Below are 14749 nucleotides of genomic sequence, written 5' to 3'. Positions count from 1 at the left end.
TAAGGGGTAGGCCATTTAGAACGGAGATGAGGAAGAACCTTTTCAGTCAGAGAGTGGTGAAGGTGTGGAATTCTCTGCCTCAGAAGGCAGTGGAGGCTAGTTCGTTGGATGCTTTCAAGAGAGAGCTGGATAGAGCTCTTAAGGATAGCGGAGTGAGGGGGTATGAGGAGAAGGCAGGAACGGGGTACTGATTGAGAGTGATCAGCCATGATCGCATTGAATGGCGGTGCTGGCTCGAAGCGCTGAATGGCCTACTCCTGCACCTATTGTCTATTGTCTATTGTCTATTGTCTATTGAGTAGGGTTAGCGTCTGGTTAGAGTGAAGCAGAGTTAAGATTTTGGGCTTTTGACATGGTTTTTCTCTCCATTAAGTATTAGGATGTGGATGTTGCTGGCAGGAGAGATATTTATTGCCATATTTAAAAGCCAGCTTCTTCCAACTTCGAACCATAGCTAAAATCAAACCTTTCCTCCAATTTGACGACACAGAAAAAATCATTCACGCTTTCATTTCCTCCCGCCTAGACTACTGCAACTCCCTATACACTGGGATCAGCCAATCTTCCCTGTCCCGCCTGCAACTGGTCCAAAACGCCGCAGCGAGACTCCTGACGGGTACCCGTAAAAGGGACCACATCACCCCGATTCTGGCCTCTCTCCACTGGCTCCCTGTACGGTACAGAATCAACTTCAAGCTCCTCCTATTCACGTATAAAGCCCTAAATGGACATCCCCCCCCCTACATCAAAAATCTTCTAACCCCCCTCTCTAACTCCAGGTCCCTCAGGTCGGCCGACTTGGGGCTACTCACTATCCCGCGGTCTAGACTTAAGCTCAGGGGTGACCGCGCTTTTGCGGTTGCAGCTCCTAGACTGTGGAACAGCATCCCTCTCCCCATCAGAACTGCCCCCTCCATCGACTCCTTTAAGTCCAGGCTCAAAACCTATTTCTACTCCCTAGCGTTTGAGGCTCATTGAGGAGGCGCTGTGAACTGTTTGCGTGCTACTGTATGTTTCATTTTTTTCCTTAGTACCTAATCAGATGTACAGCAGTTTGGTCAACGTGGGTTGTTTTTAAATGTGCTATACAAATAAAATTGACTTGACTTGTCTTGACTAGTTAAAGCGACGTAATTTTGTGACCTGCTGGGGTGATTTGGACAGAAGTCACCACGTCAGTACTATATAGATATGGAATCCGCTGTAGACCGAACAGGACTTTGGGGTTCCTTCCAGAAAAGGGCAGGATGAACCAGTTTGGTTTTCACTGTAGTCTGTCAGCCATAGACCCGTATTTACTGAGACCAGGTCATCTGGCAGATCAAGTGAAGCTGAGGCCATAAACTACCACAGTCGGACCTGGACTCACCACCTCTCCTTTGTAAAATCTTTCCTTTGTTCCTAAAAAACCAAAGCACTGCAAATGCCAGAGATAGCTACCAAAAGGCACGAACCCTTGAAATGTTCAGGATTTGGTTGGCATTGTTCCTTCTTCAGTTTGCGTCTCTTTTCTATTCATTTGCAGCCAGAATGAGACAGTCCAGGTTCTGTATCAAGCCACTGAGTTCCAGGATCTCTGAGCGCCAGGGTTACTGAGTGCCATTGTCATTAATACCAGGGTCACTGAGTACTAAGATCACTCGGTACCAGGGTCACTCGGTTACCAGGGTCTCTACTAGGATCACTGAGTACCAGGGTCACTGAGTACCAGGGTCACTGAGTACTAGGATCACTCAGTACCAGGGTCACTCAGTACCAGGGTCACCGACACTGAGTACCAGGATCACTCAGTATCAGGGTTACTCTGAATGCATTCAAGAGAGAGCTAGATAGAGCTCTTAAGGATGGCAGAGTCAGGGGGTATGGGGAGGAGGCAGGAACGGGGTACTGGTTGAGAATGATCAGCCATGATCAAATTGAATGGTGGTGCTGACTCGAAGGGCCGAATGGCCTACTCCTGCACCTATTGTCTACTCAATACCTGGATCACTCAGTCCCAGAGTCACTCGGTACCAGGGTCACTGAGTATCATGGTTTCTGAGTAACAGGATCACTCAGTGCGAGGTCCACTGACAACTTGGGTCAGTTTAGTTCAGAGACACAGCATGGAAACAGGCCCTTCGGCCCGCCGAGTCCAGGCCCACCGTTGGTCACCCATTCACACTGGTTCTATGCTATCCCAATTTCCCTACACAGGGGCAATTAACAGGTCAATTATCCTACAGACCCACCATTGCTAACCTGGGTCACTCACTACCTGGGTCATTCACTACCTGGGTCACTGACAGCCAGGGCCTCTAAGGCATTTTGTGAGTCAAATGCAAAAGGAAAGTATACAGTAAATGACTGGACCCTCAGCAGCGTTGATGTACAGAGGAATTTGATATGCCATAGCTTCTTGAAAGATGCAATGGAAGTAAACAAGGTTGTAAAGAAAACCCACGAACTGAATCAAATCAGACTGGCCTGAACTCTATGGCCATGGATTATAAATACATGAGATTCTGCTGACAAGTTACATGTAGCCTTGGGACACTGGCTCAGATGAATGTTTTGCTGGGACTGCCTGGTGTTTCCCACCAGTGCTGCATTCAGCAAGGGTTTGATCCCGACAGACACCGAGCCATAATCAGACTGTTACCCTCATTATTTAACAGATGTTGAGGCCCATTGTTGAGTTTCCCACGATAATTAAAACAAAATGCTTGACCCTCCCATCCTCCAGCTCTTTGCCCTGCTGACTTTTTCTGCACCAGCCCCATACTGCCAGACTGATTGTCCTTTGTTTCCACAGGCAATGGCTGTGAATTTGTCTTGCTTCAACCCATCGATTACGCCTGTGCTTCATGGCAGTACTGGCAGCCAGCTGGGTTCACATACCAACAGTCACCCTGGGAGCTTGATTGCAGCCTATTCATATTTGGGTTCCCTTCAGCTCCAGATTATTTCCATCTGTTGCTCTCTTCAAAGGGCAACTGCTTACTGTTTGTATGCATCATGTCCCATCTGACTGCAGCACCCGATGTAATCTATATGCACACTCACAGAAATGCACACATTTTAACACAATCCCGTGCCCTCTCCATCTATACAAATTCTCCCTCTTTCTCTCTCATACACACACAATTACACTCACACACAGATACATATACACACATTCACACTTAGGCACACACACTGACTCACAAAGGCATGCACACTCACACGCACAAACTCTCGTGCACACGTACATACACACACATTCGCTACATATGCAATTCATCACTTACACAAGGAGCAATCCTAAAGTTAGTCCTGCACACATTAGGCACACGTCATGGAAGATCGAGACAAGAGGTCGGTGGGATAGACAATGGACAATACACAATAGAGTGCAGGAGTAGGCCATTCGGCCCTTCGAGCCAGCACTGCCATTCAATGTGATCATGGCTGAGCCTTGCTTGAATCCCCTCTGTTCCAGGATGGTCTATGGGGAACCCTATGGTTACACTCACAGCTTTCTTAAGGCGTGGAATGGTGTTGAGCTTCTGCGGACAGCCAGAATCCCTCTCGGTTGATGGAGCTGTAACATTTTGTGACTTGAAAAAGGCTGTGACACTCAATGCTCTGAGTTTCTACAGCACTTCGTCTCATGTTGTGCTAAACCCAGTGAGAATAATATACACTGATTCTTTTTCCCCGCATAACTTTGCCCGCATTGATTTTCTGACCCTGGATTTATTTATAAGCCACCAAGCATGACAAAAACAGACTTGCCTCAATGACATTTTACTAAATAAAAGAAATGGAGTCCACTGGCTCTGATCCAAGCATTTATTAGTTAACAATTTAATTTTATTTCTATAGAAACAAAGTGAGGCGGAAATCTGGAATTCTCCTCTCAAACTGTGAATGCTTGGAGAACAATTGAAATGTTCAAGTCCATAATCAGTGGCTTTTTATTGAATAAAGGGATTAAAGTTGCAGCTAAAAGCAGGGTAGAGAGTTTTGAAGCAAGCGCACTTTAGACTTTAGAGATACAGCGTGGAAACAGGCCCTTTGGCCCACCGGGTCCACGCCGACCAACAATTACCCTGCACACTAGTACTACAGAAGCCAATTAACCTACAAACCTACAAATCTTTGGGATGTGGGAGGAAACCAGAACATCTGGAGAAAACTATGGAGATAGTACGAACTCCGTACAGACAGAACCCGTGATCAGGATCGAATCTAGGTCTCTGGCGCTGTAATAATAATAATAATAATAATAATGCATTACATTTATATAGCGCTTTTCAAACACTCAAAGACGCTTTACAGGGATTACTAGAACATAGAGAAGAAAATAAATAGATAAATAAGTAAACGAACAGAAAAAGGAGACAGAAAAAGAACAGAAAAAGGAGACGGTCAGTGGTTGAAGGCAGTGCTGAACAGGTGAGACTTCAGTGATGTTTTGAATGTGGTGAGTGAGGAGGAGTCTCTGACAGTTTGGGGTAGTGAGTTCCAGAGGGTGGGAGCAGTGATGGAGAAAGCGATGGAGTAAGGCAGCTCTTCTACTGCTGTGCCACAGTGTCACTGGCTCCTGCTTCTAGCAGAAACATGCAAGCATTGTGAACCAAAGTCTTTCAAGATAGACATAAGGACATTACTGGATATATTTATTTCTCACAACGCAGAAGAAGATCATAAGATTACTCCCCAGCATTTTGCACTCCTAGCCTTTCCAACCGCTCCCTATAACTAAGTCCTTTGAATCCTGGCAATTTCCTCGTAAATCTTTTCAGCATCTTTCCAGCTTAATGGCATCTTTTCTATAGCAGGGTAACCAAAACGGAATACAATACTCCAAACACAACCTAACCAACATCGTGCACAACTGCAATATAATATCCCAACTTCTATACTCAGTAAAAGACACAAAGTGCTGGGGTAACTCAGAGGGTCAGGCAGCACCTCTGGCCAACATGGATAAGTGATGTTTTGGGTTGTGCCCCTTGTTCAGACTGATTGTAGTAGGAGGGAGAATGTGGGAAGAGATGTGGGATGGGACAAAGCCTGACAAGTGCTAGGTGGGTACAGGTGAGGGGGATTTGATTGGCAGATGCTTGGGCAGAGATGAGATAAGGATGAGAGAGTGGAAAGAGTTGTTGTTGGTGGGTTATCTACCTAAAATGAGAGAATTCAATGTTCACACCATTGGGTTGTAAGCTACCCAAGCAGAATCTGAGATGCTGTTTGTATACGGTATCACTCTGATAGTGATATTCTTCAGGGTCAGAAGAAGGGTTCCGACTCAAAATGTCACCCATCCTTTTCATCCAGAGATACTGCCTGACCCGCTGAGTTGTGCCTATCCAGCACGTTGTGCCTATCTTTGGTATAAACCAGCATCTGCAGTTTACCATTTTCTAAGTTTGTAGGCTGATTGGCCACTGTAAATTATCACTAGAGTGAAAGTGAATGGTGCAATCTGAGGAGGGAGGGAAGGGGGGGGGGGGGGGGCATTGATAGGAAGATGGAGAAAATGAAATGGGATTAGCATTGGATTAGTGCCAACGCTTGATGGTCAGTGAGGACTCAGAAAGGCAAAGGGCCTGTTTCCATGCTGTACAAGGCAATACATTAGGAGTTCATGATCCAGCATTAGAGTGGAGCCATTGTGTTAACTCATGGACTGTTGATGCTGAGAATTTGACTCTATACAAGCATCGTGTTCCAGTGACCAGGGGCTCAGGAAAATGAATGCAAGACCCAGAGGACGGACTCTCTCTCTCTCTCTCTCTCTCTCTCTCTCTCTCTCTCTCCCCCTCCCCCTCCCCCTCCCCCTCCCCCCTCTCTCCTCTCTCCTCTCTTCTCTCTCTACTCTCTCTCTCTCTCTACTCTCTCAAGGGAATAACATTGTTGCACCTCAATTAACTTGGGCCCCTGTCAGAAAGGGGGCCGAGCCTGCTTTAACATGACCATATTGAGTTGAAGTAATGTGTGGCCATTTGTGAAGTCAGCTTCACTGCTCAATGGAGAAGAAAGTGAAGGATTGTGATTCATCTATAAAAGCCTGCAGACTACTTGAGCATATTATCGGTACCCTCAGGCAAGTTTAGAAAGTAGTGTCTCCCACCCCCTCTTCAGCACGCACAGACCGCTGGGCAAAGCTGCCTTCAGAAAGATATGTGTCCTTTTGTAACGATGAATGAAAATAACCCAGCCCCTGTGCCTCAATGAAATGGTATCTGTCATTATGAGCGGACTGATCTGGTATTACTGAACTGTTGTACAATGCATCAGTCCACCACTGCTGAGCACACTACTTACTGTGCAACACAATCCTTCACTAAATGTGAAATCTGAAGCTTACTCAAAAGCCCTTCCCTCGGTGAAACTTACAGACAACATAAATCCATTTTCAGTTGCAAAAAATTGAAAACAATGGTAACGACTAAATGAAACTTCATCTTTGATGCAAACCCCGAATGATTCAGGGTTAAATTGAAGTGCTTTATTAAGCAGTAAAAATCAAACATAACTTTGATATTTCAACACAAAAGCCCTTTAATTTTAGGAAAGATTTAACAGGATGGTAATTGCTGAACGAAGCTTTGGTTACCCTGAATGATTCCCATGGCATGGATATTCCATGTCTTTCACTCGCTACCACTACATGGAGCTTCCCCTGTGGTTGCTCTGGATAGCTGGGTCAAGGGTCCCTTCCCAGCCCTCGTGAGGTGGAACTCCACGATTCCAGGCCGATCACACACTGAGCTCCTCTCCTGGATTGGATAGACACAAAAAGCTGGAGAAACTCAGCGGGACAGGCAGCATCTCTGGAGAGAAGGAATGGGTGAAGTTGATCAAGCAAGCTTCTGGTTTCTGGATTCCACCAGGAATGGTTGCTGCGTGCAGCAGCGGGCTATAGGACACGGGTGAGGGCATCCCCTATAAACCAGCGGTTTGAGCAGAAATCCCGACATCCTGAGAGAGAAAGACTCTCCAAACTGCCTCTGGAACCTCACAGGACTGAACCGACAACAGCAGAGTGCAGTTCTTGTGTGACCCAGATCACCCTTTTGTATCCATGCATGGCCTCCAACAGATACCTTCCAGAGAAAATCTGTCTGTTCCCCAATAGTTTAGTTCAGTTTAGTTTAGAGATGCAGCGTGGAAATAGGCCCTTCGGCCCACCGAGTCCGTGCCCACCAGCGACCACCCACAGACTAGTCCTATCCTACACACTAGGGACAATTTACACAAGGCACTTAACCTACAAACCTGCACGTCTTTGGAGTGTGGGAGGAAACTGGAGCACCCGGAGAAAACCCACACGGTAACAGGGAGAAGGTACAAACTCCGTAAACAGACAGCACCCATTTTCAGGATTGAACCCCGGTCGCTGGCGCTGTAATTAGGATTAGAATTAGAATGCCTTTATTGTCATTGTACCAGCAGTACAACAAAATTAAAAGTGCTACATCTGAAACAGTGCGACAGTGCAAATCTTTCAAAAACAATCGCACAAACATAAGAACCAATACAATAAGTACCAATATCAATAAAAACTAATAAATAATAAATGAGTTTTGCACCTAAGATGCTGTATATTTTTAAAAAGTGCAAAGAAAGTGAAAGTTAGGCGGCAACTCTACCACTACGCCATCGTGCCACCCTGGGCCACCAATAGTTGTGGTGTTTTCCATGAGGGACATGGCTATTGCCCAACCAGGGAGGGAGTGGGGGAGGTGAATTGACTGCTCAAATTGGGAGGTTTTAAGATGTAGGACTCTGGCCTACTGGTGATAACAAGATACACGTTCCTGCATTGCTCAGTATTTCTGCACTTGTCACACCTGGACGGGAGTTCCACCAACCACTGACCAGGCAAATCCGGCTCATCCTAGATGGACACGTATCCAGAGAAAATGACAGAAGCAGCTACAATTATAACATTTGAAAGGCATGTGGACAGGCTCACGCAAAGAGACGGCGATGTGGCCAAAACGAGGGTAAATGGGACTGGCTCAAGTAGGTACCCTCAGTAGACATGGACGAGTTGGGCTGAAGGGTCTGTTTCCATGCTGTACAACTCAATGACTCTACATCAGGGAACGGTTCCTTGTCAACCTCCGTAATTATAAAGTGCCACGCTGCTTTAATGCTCCTTCTGGGAGAAAATGAAGATTTGGAAATACACTCAGTATTTAAAGATGGTGCACAGAAGGCGGTTCTTAATTTGTGAATATCTATTGTCTCAAAATTGTTTCTGCCATTTGTAATGTTAAGCGTGTGCCTTGGTGTTGAGGGTCGTTTTGTGGCTTGCCATTGTTTGTGCCGGTCCATTGTTTGCAAGGGTCGGATTTCACCTCAGTTTTCATGGGTATCTCCACTGCACCACAATTATCTCCCAGTCCCCTGCAAAACACACTTCACTGCAGCGAAATAATCAATGACATCCCGCGTCTTTATATTTTAGCTCGCAATATCAGAGACATCATTCTGAACGTGGTGTTTTGATGTTCCCCCGGGGCTGTTAGTCAGCACTGCTGCCTTTCGCTGTTCTATCAATACAACATCTGACTGTGCATAGGAATGACATGTTTTGGATGGATGAAGGCAATTGATGCAGTCCTGGGTAAAAATATTTCCAGCGCCACTCATCAACCCCTTGCTAAAAATATTCCCTCCTCAAAATGGAAGGACCCCACACTGTAATTCAAGATGCAAAACCACAATGCATGGGATAGCAACAGAAAAAAAAAGGCTTACTGGAATTTGATTCAATTCTCGCTTTCATTTGTGAATGGGTGTTGCTGCCAAGCGGCTCGGAGGGGGGAGGGGGGGGGAGGGAGGGAGTGTGATAGCTAATTGACCTGTTCTGCTCAATTCTTCCCCACACCAGCAGCAATCTGCCCTTATTAAATACTTAATGAGAGCCAGCTTCCCCACAGCTGTGGTTCTGCACAGTCTCATCTTGCTCTGAAATGAGCTGTCTGGGGTGTGTGATCTGCAGCATCGGGGCTTTCACTGTAGGAGGAGCTACCATTTAGAGAAGTAGCATTTTACCATTTACCATTATGGACATCGCATTTACCCAGCAACGAAAGCGCACCCAGTCTCACTTCTAACTTCGCAGTGTGATCATAAAGGAATTGTTGGCTAATCACAGCAATCAGTTAACAAAGACACTGCTGTGGCGCGTCGGTAAAGGCCCGAAATAAAGGCAAGGAGCCAGGTATTTTGGGGGCGTTATGGTTTATTAGACGGGTCGGTTCGCACCCAAAACCTTGTCCTTATATCTGTAGTACCGGACCGCCCCCCTGGACTGGTCCATTCCCGTGTCGAGGGGTCGGTAGTGGTATGGCCCGACCCTTGGGAGCCGCCACAGGACCCCCCCCCCCCCCCCCCCAGAACCGGAGGCACAAAGCGCACTGGTGGTCGCACAACCCGACCGGACCGCGTACAGTAATCGGTCGACAGAGGGGCCGGCCGAGGCACAGTTGGAGGGACAGGTGGTGGGTCCCGGAAGGGTGGGCGACCTCGTGGCCGAGGCTGGGCAACCCGCACCGGTTGGTCAATGTCTAAGTGGGCCGGCTTCAGGCGGTCAATTGACACGGCCTCCGGCCGGCCCCCCATGTCCAAGACAAGTGGCAAGAATGTTTTATGACATTTTCTATTATGTCCCAAACAGAACAATGAAATTCTTACTTGCAGAATATGTAAGCATAGTACTCTGTAAATTATACATAATAAATGAAAAAAAGTTCATAATATATGTATACCGAACTTTTTCATTTATTATATATATATATATATATTTATATAAATGTTTATATATATATATTTATTATTATATATATAATAAATGAAAAAGTTCAGTATACATATATATTATACTTATATTATAAAGTGTATTATGCAAGAAGATCCCAAGTGCAATCATGAGTAGAGCAGGCAGTACAAAAAGAGAAAGGAAACAGCGAGCAGAATATGGCGTTACAGCTACAGGGAAAGTGAAGATTTAAAAAGCGTAAGGGCCGCTACAGGGTAGATTGGAAGATTGGGAATACAGTCTTAGCTTATGTGAGATAGACACAAAAAGCTGGAGTAACTCAGGGGGACAGGCAGCCTCTCTGGAGCCATCCTTGGGACTCGAACTGAAATGTCACCCATTCCTTCTCTCCAGAGATGCTGCCTGTCCTGCTGAGTTACTCCAGCTTTCTGTGTCCATCTTCGGTTTAAACCAGCATCTGCAGTTCCTTCTTACACACTTAGCTTATGCGAGGCCTGTTCAAGAGTCTGTGGAGTCAGGTAAGAACCTGTGCTTAAATCTAGTGTTACATGTTTTCATGCATTTTGTACGGAATCATTCCCATTCAAAAGCATCTTGCAAGCAATTGTGCTTTTGCAGTGCAATCACCATTGCAATATAGAACACACTGCAGCATATAAACAGCAATAATGGTCAGTTAATTTATTTAAGTGTTAACTGTTGTTAAAGTTAACCATTTATTGCTTATTGTCAATTTGTTTAAGTATTAAACTATTGGCCAGGAGATGAGGAAGAATTTTCCCCTTCTTCAAAGAGCATCTTGCTGCAACTTACAATCTTACCGTCACTCCTCCAACCACAGGACTGACAGTTTGAATCATGCCCACACGCCTGTAATCTCTCTAATACCGGACTGTCAGCAAGCAGAGGATTGCAATTTCCCATCACTGTCAGCTGCCCTGGCAGAATCCGAGCAGTAATTCAGTGATAAGCTATCTAATCACATTAGTTTGGAAAAGGTCCGCTGTGTGGTGTGAATGAGATTGATCTGCGTGATGTTTCAGAGGACATCTGCCTTTGAGCTTCTCCAGAAAATAAAATTCAATTCTGGGGAAATCTGCATCCATTGTCACTCAAGCCCAAGTCACAGGTAACACAAAAACCCCATTGAATAATTGGACTGGAATAATGCTTCCCAATTCAAACCTTGTTGTTCTGCTGCACATTGTCTCACCTTTATCCCTCTCATTCCACGTTTTACCAATCTCTTCAATGTCACGCTCCACCACCCCACCACTCCACTCCACTCCACTCTCTTTATTCACTTCATCTCCCGAATGAAGGTGAGAATGTGGCACTGGACTTCACTCGGTGTGTCAACAAACACCTCTGTTAGCACCATTGTGGTTGTGATATTAGCTTTCCAAATCTACTGCAGTCTGTAAATGTTTGCAACATCATTAGCAAATAGAACTGGCAACATGATTGCTTTTTTGGTTGTTAACTGCTGATTAATAGTGATTAAGTGTGACCTGTGGATATATTTCTTTTCAATGTTCATTTAATGCCGCTATTAAATCCAGCTGGGTGACCTGAGGAATTGTGTATAAGATTTAGACGTTACTTTAGAGACAGTGAAAACAGGTCTTTTGGCCCCCCGAGTCTGTGCCGACCAGCGATCACTTTACACTAGGGACAATTTACAATTTTTAATTGAAGCCAATTAACCTACAAACGTGTACGTCTTTGGAGAGTGGGAGGAAACCGGAGCACCCGGAGAAAACCCACGCGGTCACGGGGAGAAAGTACAAACTCCATACAAACAGCACCCGTTGTCAGGAATGAACCTGAGTCTCTGGTGCTGTAGCAACTCTACCGCTGCACCACTGTGCCGCCCTACGATGATGGGGGCTTGGGTGCTGTCCACTCAGAAGCAAACTCGTGGACCTCAGCAAGGACCCCTGCACCAGGAGGCTGCATCTGGACAGAGATTGTGCAAACATGGGAGACCGTGTCCGTGATGATCACAAAGACATGCCCAGCCTCACCCCCACCTTCCAGCACTGAATCTGTAGCCTCGCCACTTGCAGCTGTCCAAACAGGCTTCGGATTACTGTTGTAAAGGGATGACGGTCTCTGCTTCTTTGGCAGCGCAGCGTACACCCTCATCACCCTCTCCAGGGCTGGCAATCCCTTTCTTCACCTCCCTTGTAATCATTCCAAAAATGATCCTAAATCGATGTCCTATGATGACAGGGCCTTCTGCAAAGGAAAATAGGTCTTCCTTTGTTATTCTATCCGAGGCCACCACGATACGTCACAAAATTCTCCACATCAATCTCCCTCAGCCTCCCCACTTACCTATTAACAATATCATGGAAATCCTCGGCTTATTTTGTGGTGGGTTTTATTTGAATGGAAACGCAGGAATGGGGTATTTGGGACTTTGGGCTGGAAGACAGATTGGATGGATGGATGAAAAGAGTTGTCGTGGTTCAGTCCCTTTGAAGGTGCTGCTTGGAGCCAGGCAGAAAGGCTGCTCTTTGTCCCCATCTGCTGAAGAGAGTCCGCTAGGATTGCCTTGGCTTCCATCCGCTTGTACTCATCCCTACAGGGGGGGGGGGGGTGTGTATTCTACACTGAATGTGGATTGGGAATTCACTGGCATCTAACTACACGACTGAAGCTCCACAAGCAATGGCTCCAAGCATCCAGCTTTCATCATTGAAGGACTGTTGTTGGCTCCCAGCTCCTCTCAGCGACGCTTGGTTCTGCCAACCCTACTGTGCCCCTTAAGGTGTTACACGCTTGTGATTCAATCCAACAATGACAACAATGTCCTTGTTCACAGAACATAGAATAGTACAGCACAGGAACGGATTCTTCAGCCCACAATATTTGTGCTGAACATGATGTCAAGTTAATCTCATCTGCCTGTACATGATCCATAACCCTCTATTCCCTGCACTTTGACTTGGCAAGCCTCTTAAATGCCACTATTGTATCTGCCTCCACCACCACCCCTGGCAATGCATTCCAAGCCCCCACCACTCACTGGTAACTTCCATTAAACCTGTACACTTCCATTAAACTTTCCCCTCTCACGTTATAGCTTTGCCCTCTCATCTTGGACATTTCAAACCTGGGAATAAGTTTCTATCTACGCTATCTATGCCCCTGATGATTTTATATATTTCTACCAAATCCTCCCTCAACCCCTGATGTTCGAGAGAAGACATGTAGACAAGGAGAGGATATTTCCAGTGGTGGGAGAGTCTAGGACCAGAGGGCACAGCCTCAGAATAAAAGGACATGCATTTACAATGGAAGAGCAGGATTGTTTTTAGCCAGAGGGCAGTGAATTTGTGAAATTCGTTGCTACAGATGAAGGCCAAGTAATTAGGTTTTTAAAGCAGGTAGGTCGATAGGTTCTTGATTAATAAGAGCGTCAAAGATTATGGGGAGAAGGCACAAGAATAGAATTGAGAGGGGAAAATAGATCAACCATAATCAAATGGAGGAGCAAACTCGATGGGATGAATAGCCTAATTCTACTCCTATGTCTTGTGGTTTTACATTTGACAAAACTCAAGTATTCTGTCCAGTGATTGAAAATCTAATGTGAATTTCTTTTTAATACACTTACCTGCCAGATCTGCCATTTCAGTCCTCAGCATCCACCAGGCTGGTTTTTGAGTTTAACCAGAGTGATTAATCAGCATAATGAGCACCGTGGTAGAAGTCAACTCGTGCATCCATTAAGAACAAGGCAACACAAATACAGACGATGAAGACAAAATGCTGGCAAAATTCCTCAGCTTCACTGATGCCGTTTCCATTCATGGTATTTAATCAGTTCAGCACTGGAGACTTTATTTGGCTCTTTCACACCCTTCTGAAGCCTCATATCAGGGATCATATCTCATATCAGATCTGGATAAATGATTAATTGCAGGGCATAAGGGTAGAATCATAGGAACCTTTGACATGGAGAAGGAGGTGAGGCTGTTGAATGCGCTAGCAGAGTTTGCGAGTAAAACAGAGACCTTGGGAGCATTAAAAAATAAAGTTCAAAGGGGACTGAGCAGGAATATGCGATTGAGACCACTGTTTGTATGGAGGTTGAACATCTCTACAGGCTCCTGGAGCAGAATAGTAAAGAGAACTAAGCTAGGGAATGCAAAGATCTACATATAAAGTATACCGACCAATTGCAGAATTTGATACAGATACTAAGAACACAAAAAAATGTAATGGTCAGGAAAAGTGTGGTTGAGAAATTCAATGAAGGAAGCTAAACTTCCCCATAATCCAGCAGAATCAGGAAATGTGGTGCAAAATAGCATTGTTTTATGTCATTCCTATTGATAACTCAATACACCTTTCATCCACTTGCTGTTTTTGACAGAGAGTGTGGGAGAAGGGGTTCTAATTTTAAGAGGATGTGGGAAATTGAGCCCCAGATAGTTTAAGGAGAAAGGGGGTAAACATCGCCCATTGAACCAAACACTTAACCACGTATGACTGGAAACCGTGACCACCAGGTTCAAGAGGACTCTGACTCTGGTTGCACTAAGGCTTCAGTCTTTTTGCACTATTATGGTTACCTACTATAATGATTATCTCGTATCATGATTATTTAGCATGCAGCAAGTAAAACTTTAATTGTTCCATAGTCGGTGCATACGACAATTAAACACTCTAAACTCTCTTGACTGCCTCACAAATTGGATTAACAAAACCACTCTGTCCATTTTTCCCCTGACACAGTCTGAAGAAGGGTCTCGACCCGAAACGTCACCCATTCCTTCTCTCCAGAGATGCTGTCTGTCGTGCTGAGTTACTCCAGCATTTTGTGTCTATCTTCTGAACATATGGTATGTTGATCCATTCTTATCTTTGTATTTAACACCTAGGCTTTTATGCATGCTTTTGGAATCACCAGGGAACAGCAATAGAGCCCTTTGTTGAGATCCGAAACAAATACTGGCCTATTGACACTGT

Source organism: Rhinoraja longicauda, chromosome 28 (assembly GCF_053455715.1).
Source record: "Rhinoraja longicauda isolate Sanriku21f chromosome 28, sRhiLon1.1, whole genome shotgun sequence".
Lineage (NCBI taxonomy): Eukaryota > Metazoa > Chordata > Chondrichthyes > Rajiformes > Arhynchobatidae > Rhinoraja > Rhinoraja longicauda.
Note: the sequence above shows the minus strand (reverse complement) of the source record.